We start from the raw sequence: 8,318 nt of genomic DNA, 5'->3' as shown, positions 1-8,318 counted from the left end.
GTGCATATATATATATACAGGTCTGATAACGGAACGCAATTATAGGCTTGTTGTAACATTGTTGTTAACGAAAATAACGAGAAATAATTCAAGTTTTGTTTAACGCAAACCAGATCTCCAAAAATGACTATCGATTTTTAACGATTTTTAAAAAAAAAATACACACATCTGTAATGGATTTCAACGTGTCCTCCATTTTGTGTGATCAGCACTTGCGTTGCTCAAATTCTCTTCAACTTTTTAAAAGAATTTCTTTGCTGACTAATTCAACTGCCATCAATAAAAGTGGTAAACAACAAACAAACAAAAATAAAAGATTTCTTTATGAACTGAAACAAATTTAATAATAGATCTATCTTCATTAGTTTCAGAACACTTACGACTTGTTATAAAATAAATAAAACACCCTTTATTCATCCCATTGGGGAAATTTGTCTCTAGGGTCTATTCCAAGGGAAGACTGAAATAACCCAGGCATCAGCCGCAGTGCAGTGCAGCGACGCAAATTGAGCTAGGGCGAGGTGGTGACTTGTTCAAGGCCATGCAGCGCAACGGCGGGCGATCGAACTCAATATCTTTCGGGTATGAAACAAAGTCCGTATCGCAGAGCCACCCTGCCGCCCCCGTCGCTATTAGTTCCAGATTTCTGAAACACATTGTAGTACTACGTGTAAGGGCTAACCCACACCGAAGACTGGACGTCCTCTGGCGTCTTCCGGATAAAAAAGACTTCGGGCACGAACAAAATACTAAGAATAAAGAGAAGAGCCGCTAGACCTACCCATAGAGAGAGAGAGATAGAGAGAGAGAGAGAGAGAGAGAGAGAGAGAGAGAGAGAGAGAGAGAAAAGTTTTTTTTGTCCGACTACATCATAGATGTGTCACCCTTAGCAAGACTCAAGGCGACAACAATCTCACTAGCACCTTGGCGGGAGCCAGACATCAGGGGAGGTAACTACAAGTTGAACCTGATATGGAACCTCCTCCTCTTCTTATTCCACCACCATCACCTCCTCCTCCTCCACCAGCACCACCTCCAGCACCACCTCCTTGAAGAAAAAAAAATTGAGCTTTTATATAGGCAAATATCCACTAAACGTGCTCAAGGCGCTTTACAAAGGTGTTTTGGGGGTATTTTTTTTTCTTATATGGAAAAATCAAGAGAGAGACTAAAGTCTTTTTGTCAGACTACATCATAGATAGATGTGTCACCCTTAACAAGGCCCAAGGCGACAACGATCTCAATAGCACTTTGGCGGGAGCCAGACAGGGGAGGTAACTACAAGTTGAACCCGATGATGAACCCCTCCTCCCCCCCCTCCCCCCTCCTCCTCCTCCTCTCCTCCTCCTCCTCCTCCCTCCTCCTCCTCCCCACCCCCCACCACCACCACCACCTCCTCCTCGTCTTCCTCCTCCTCCTCCACCACCAGCACCATCTCCTTGAAAAAAAATAATTGAGCTTTTATATAGGGCAATATCCACAAAACATGCTCAAGGCGCTTTACAAAGGTGTTTTTTGGGTAGTCTTTTTTCTTATATGGAAAAATTAAGAGAGAGAGAGAGATAAAAGTCTTTTTGTCAGATTACATCATAGATAGATGTGTCACCCTTAGCAAGACCCAAGGCGACAACAATCTCACTAGCACCTTGGCGGGAGCCAGACATCAGGGGAGGTAACTACAAGTTGAACCTGATATGGAACCTCCTCCTCTTCTTATTCTTCCACCACCATCTCCTCCTCCTCCTCCTCCTCCACCACCACCACCAGCACCACCTCCTTGAGAACAAAAATTGAGCTTTCATATAGGGCAATATCCACTCTAAACGTGCTCAAGGCGCTTTACAAAGGTGTTTTGGGGGTATTTTTTTTCTTCTTATATTATGGAAAAATCAAGAGAGAGAGAAAATTCTTTTTTGTCAGACTACATCATAGATAGATGTGTCACCCTTAGCAAGGCCCAAGGCGACAACGATCTCAATAGCACTTTGGCGGGAGCCAGACAGGGGAGGTAACTACAAGTTGAACCCGATGATGGAACCTCCTCCTCCTCCTCTTCCTGCTCCTCCTCCTCCTCCACCACCAACACCTCCTCCTCCTCCTCCTCCAGCACCACCACCACCAACCTCCTCTTTGAAAAAAATGAGCTTTATATAGGCAAATATCCACTAAACGTGCTCAAGGCGCTTTACAAAGGTGTTTTTGGGGTATTTTTTCTTCTTATATGGAAAAATCAAGAGAAAGAGAGAGAAAAGTATTTCTGTCAGACTACATCATAGATAGATGTGTCACCCTTAGCAAGACTCGAGGCGACAACGATCTCAATAGCACCTTGGCGGGAGCCAGACAGGGGAGGTAACTACAAGTTGAACCCGATGACGGAAGTAACAGTAAGCCGACCAAGTCACGCAAGCGAAAGTAATCCATCTCCCCTGATAAATTATTACCGGGAACTGGGGACCGCCATTGACTAACGAGATAGACAATAAAATTGTATACAATTTACAACAAATTCTTCTTCTTCTTCTTCTTCTTCTTCTTCTTCTTCTTCTCCTTCTTCTCTCCTCCTCCTCCTCTCCTCCTCCTCCTCCTCCTCCTCCTCCTCCTCCTCCTCCTCCTCTCCTCCTCCTCCTCCTCCTCCTCCTCCTCCTCCTCCTCCTCCTCCTCCTCCTCCTCCTCCTCCTCCTCCTCCTCCCTCCTCCTCCTCCTCCTCCTCCTCCTCCTCCTCTCCTCCTCCTCCTCCTCCTCCTCCTCCTCTCCTCCTCCTCCTCCTCCTCCTCCTCCTCCCTCCTCCTCCTCCTCCTTCTCTCCTTTCTCTTCTTCTTCTTCTTCTTCTTCTTCTTCTTCTTCTTCTTCTTCTTCTTCTTCTTCTTCTTCTTCTTCTTCTTCTTCTTCTTCTTCTTCTTCTTCTTCTTCTTCTTCTTCTCGATTACAAAATCAAGTCTCCAGTCATATTTAAAAAGCCACCCTTTGCAACCAACCTTCAATTTTCAAATCTTACAATGTACAATGCAATTGACCAAACAAAACAAGATGAAGAAATTTTTTTTAACTACCGCAAATTTTTATTACTTAATTTGACTTAACACAGCTTTTTCAACACTTTTTCTTTTGTGTTTTTTTTTAAATTTTGTTGATACAATCACTACGCTGGAAATTAACTGACGCGTAAGGATTCGCGTGAAATTAGTTCATTTCTCAAATTATACTTTGTTGTTTGTTGAATGGTAGAAAACTGTTAAGTTCTTCCTCACATCAACTTCCTTCCTTGCTTCTACGGGTGCTGACCGGTGGCTACGTACGTACTGACCTTTCGTCCCCCCCCCCCCCCCCTTGCGTTGGATCGTAAACAGTTAACTACCGTACTCTTGTAAAACGAGTATATAAAAATTTGGCCAAAAAAACTCAGCGACCCTTTAAAAATATCGATCGATTTCAGACCTGCCCAGTGCCACGAAAAATTCGTAGAAATACGAATTTTTGGCTCCAGCTATCTAGAGAACTGCATAGACTGATTCATAAATTAAATGTTGTTGAAAAGGAGAGTTTGGTTGCTTTGAAACTGTATTTAAGTTTTAGTTTAGGATTTTGGGGCAAATTTTGATTATGCTGAGGGCAAATAATTGATTTGTAATTCTATTCATTGTGACCATTTCATTTTTTCCCCTTGGAAACTACGACTGTTTTGACATTTCACGTAGACAGCTCTGCGAGTTAAGTTACTCTCATCTTGGCAAAAAACTCTCAAACTTCGGGCTTTATTTTAAAGACTTCACCAAGTCCCGGGTTTGACAGTTTGTTTGTTTTTATTTTGTATTTTATGTTGTATTTTGGGTTGTTGTTTTTTTTTTGTTTTGTTTTTTTGTTTTGTTTTTTTTTTTTTTTTGTATTTTGGGTTGGTTTTTTGGGGGTTTTTTTGTTTGTTTTTGTTTTACTTATTTTTTTGGGTTGTTTTCTTGATTTTTTAAATTTTTTTGCCAAGATTAGGGTCATTTGAATCGATCGATATTTGAAGGATGAGTTTTCTGGACAAATATTTAAATACGTGATTTTCGAGAGTACAATAGTCATCTTGTTGATAATAAATAAAAGATATTAGTATTGCTAGTTGTTATTTGGTGATACTGGTGATTTGGTATTGGTGATGGTGGTGGTGGTAGTCAAGGTGGTGGTTTTGGAGATTGTGGTTGTGGAGGTCGCGTTGATGATGATGATTGTGCGGCTATGTGGTCTAGTGGTATGATACTCGCTTTCGGATCGGAAGGTCCTGGGTTCGAGCCTCGCGCTCGGCGCATAGTTGAGTCCTTGGAAAAAGGCTCTTTACTCACATTCTCTCACCGTACTCAGATGTAAAATGAGTACCTTGCCGTTAACAGCTTTGTCTTTGTCCGAAAAAGTTGTAATATCGCCTAATTGGCGTCATGTCCCGTCCTACATGTTAAATGTTGCTGTTGACCAGGGACCCCTTGTAAAGCGCTTTGAGCACATTTAGTGGATATTGCGCTATATAAAGCTCAATTTATTATTAATTTATTATGATATATTATTTGCCTTATATCATGTCTATGCTGTAACCAAATGAAAAATTGCCTTCGTGGACAATAAAGATAGAACTAATAGTATCATTATTATTATTATTATTATTATTATTATTATTATTATTATTATTATTATTATTATTATTATTATTAATTATTATTATTATTATTATTATTATTATTACTATTATTTATTATTATTATTATTATTATTATTATTATTATTATTATTATCATCATTTCCCCGACAGAGATTAATTAATTAATGATAACCGTCATCACACAAGGACACAACGCCGGCCGGGGATCAATTCTCTTTACGATCATTCATTCATTCCCGTTCATCTCGCCATTGAGAACAAAGCTTTTAAAAAATCGATCGATTTTGTTACAACATGAAACACACTGCTGCAATGCTAAAGAATCTAAACGCCATCGATAATGAAAAGGAACATAAAAACAAAACAAAAACAAACAAAAAATAAAAACAAAACAAAAAGAAAAACAATAAGATTCCAGGATTTTATTATTATATTCATCAAGATCTAAGTGTTTTCTCGTAACTTTAAAAGAAGGCGGAGCTAGATTAACAGCAGAGCTCTCTTGAAGAGAAAAGAAGAAAGATTGTCTCCGAATCGGCAAAATATAATAAACAAGGAAAATAAAAACAAAACAAAAACAAAACAAAAAGAAAAACAATAAGATTCCAGGATTTTATTATTATATTCATCAAGATCTGAGTGTTTTCTCTTAACTTTAAAAGAAGGCGGGGCTAGAATAACAGCAGAGCTCTCTTGAAGAGAAAAGAAGAAAGATTGTCTCCGAATCGGCAAAACATATTAACAAGGAAAATAAAAACAAAACAAAAACAAACAAAAAACAAAAACAAAAAGAAAAACAATAAGATTCCAGGATTTTATTATTATTCATCAAGATCTGCGTGTTTTCTCTTAACTTTAAAAGAAGGCGGAGCTAGAACAACAACAGAGCTCTCGTGAAGAGAAAAGAAGAAAGATTGTCTCCGAATCGGCAAAACATAATACACAAGACACGCACACACACACAAAAAAATACATGAAAAGATTGGATTGGATGGCAGTTAAAATATTCACGAGTATTGAATTGAAAGGACTCCAATCAAAGCAAGAGACATTAAAGTAAAGCAACGTTATTCTTCTAACATCTCTCTGCTTCTTGTTGTTTTCTTCATTTCTTATTTTGATTTCCTTTCATTATATATATACTTAATATATATATATTATTTGCAGGTCTGATAACCCAATTCCTTATGGGCTCATTGTCGTAATAGACAGCGCGGCCATATTATTCATTCATTCATAATATATTATTTAATGTTTTTGATTCCATGGACCACATACATGGCCGACTAGAGTGCCTACTATAGTTACGTCATGGCCACATAACATCAAAACGTTTTGAAGTGAGTAGCAGGCTGATATATTAATATTATCCTTATCATCAAAGCAGTGGTAGATGATTGGTTGGCGTTCCATTTGTTATCACATAACCAACCACCACCGTGTATTATCAGCCTCTCCAACGGATCAAAGTGCGGCTATGTGGTCTAGTGGTATGACACTCGCTTTCGGATCAGACGGTCCTGGGTTCGAGCCTCGCTCGGCGCTTAGTTGAGTCCTTGGAAAAGGCTCTTTACTCACATTCTCTCACCGTACTCAGGTGTAAAACGAGTACCTGGCCGTTAACAGCGTTGTCTTTGAAAAAATGTAATTTCGCCTAACAGGCGTCATGTTCCGTCCTACATGTTAAATGTTGCTGTTGACCAGGGACCCCTTGTAAAGCGCTTTGAGCACATTTAGTGGATATTGCGCTATATAAAGCTCAATTAAATTATCAAAGCAGTGGTAGATGATTGGCGTTCCATTTGTTATCACATGACCAACCACCACCGTGTATTATCAGCCTCTCGAACGGATCAAAGTCAAAGTCCACTCCAAAACTATCTTCTGACACGAGCCAGAGATAGCAGTACAATAGCATATAACTCTCTCTCTCTCTCTCTCTCTCTCTCTCTCTCTCTCTCTCTCTCTCTCTCTCTCTCTCTCTCTCTCTCTCTCTCTCTCTCTCTCTCTCTCTTTTTTTTTTCCCTTGCATGCACACACACACACACACACACACACACACACACACATTTTCACCAATATTATTATGACAATCATATATATTGTGTTTACTTGAAAAAGGCCAAAGGCCGAAACGTCGTTTGTTTTGTGTTCTTCCCTCATATGAATCACATTTACTCCCTTTATCTTTCTCTCTCTCCAATTCAAACCTGCCTATTACATATGATATTACGAAAAATTCGTAGAGTTACACGAAATTTCCGCTCCAATTTCAGCGACTTCATGAGTATCTCTCTGAGTCATTCAAAACTTACTGAAAATGAAAGTTGATGCCAAACTATATAATTTAAAGGATTTTGAATTTGAAGTGTTATTTAAATCCTTGTGAGGGAAAATTGTTGATTTTTTAAAGTTAACAAAAGCGATCACGATTTGTATTTATATCTCCTAATTTCTATAAATGACGAATTTTTAGAATTTCAAGTTGGCAGGTCTGTGCTGCATAATATAACACGCCATTTAGTCCAAACTCTAAGGACACGCTATAATTTTTATTACTTTGACCAGAAATAGGCATCAACTTCAACGTTGAATATCGGTCGACTAAAATTACCAATTAATTAATTAACCATCAACTTGTCAAACATCCAAACAAACAAACAAACAAGGAATGAAATGGAAGATAGAGAAAAAGAGGAAGAAGAAGGAGAAGAAGAAGAAGAAGAAGGAGAAGGAGAAGAAGAAGAAGAAGAAAGAAGAAGAAGAAGAAGAAGAAGAAGAAGAAGAAGAAGAAGAAGAAGAAGAAGAAGAAGAAGAAGAAGAAGAAGAAGAAGAAGAAGAAGAAGAAGGAGAAGAAGAGGAAGGAAGAAGAAGAAGAAGAAGAAGAAGAAGAGAAGAAGAAGAAGAAAAGAAGAAGAAGAAAAGAAGAAGAAGAAGAGAGAAGAAGAAAGAAGAAGAAGAAGAAGAAGAAAAGAAGAAGAGAAGAAGAAGAAGAAGAAAGAAGAAGAAGAAGAAAAGAAGAAAGAAGAAAGAAGAAAAAGAAGAAGAAGAAGAAGAAGAAGAAGAAGAAAGAAGAAGAAAGAAGAAGAAGAAGAAGAAGAAGAAGAAGAAGAAGAAGAAGAAGAAGAAGAAGAAGAAGAAGAAGAAGAAGAAGAAGAAGAAGAAGAAGAAGAAGAAGAAGAAGAAGAAGAAGAAGAAGAAGAAGAAGAAGAAGAAGAAAGAAGAAGAAAGAAGAAAAGAAGAAAAGAAGAAGAAGAAAAGAAGAAGAAGAAGAGAAGATAGAAGAAGAAGAAGAAGAAGAAGAAGTAAGAAGAAGATATAATGAAAGAAGAGATAGAAGAAAAATGAGATTTGAAATGTGAAGTGATATTGTACCCATATATGATGATACTTATGTCTGATTTCTGGTTTTTGTCTGATGATTTGATATATTTTTATCTTGGTTTTGCATTATTTTCTTTGCTGATTTTTTGTTTTGTTTTGTATTTTTTTTTTTTTTTTTTTTTTTTTTTGTTTTTTTTTTTGGTTTTTTTTTTTTTATTTGTTTTGTTTTTTTTTGTTTGTTTGTTTTGTTTTTTTTTTTTTTTTTTTTTTTTTTTGTTGGGTGTGTGGTGGTTTGGGGGGGGGGGGGGGGGAGACAGCTATTCTACTTAACGTTATATCCTGCTGACGAAATGTGAGT

The sequence above is a fragment of the Berghia stephanieae genome, chromosome 10, assembly GCF_034508935.2.
Source record: "Berghia stephanieae isolate SIO BIC M18660-M18661 chromosome 10, UCSD_Bste_1.3, whole genome shotgun sequence".
NCBI lineage: Eukaryota > Metazoa > Mollusca > Gastropoda > Nudibranchia > Aeolidiidae > Berghia > Berghia stephanieae.
The sequence above is the reverse complement of the archived record's forward strand: the minus strand, read 5'-3'. Positions refer to the sequence as shown.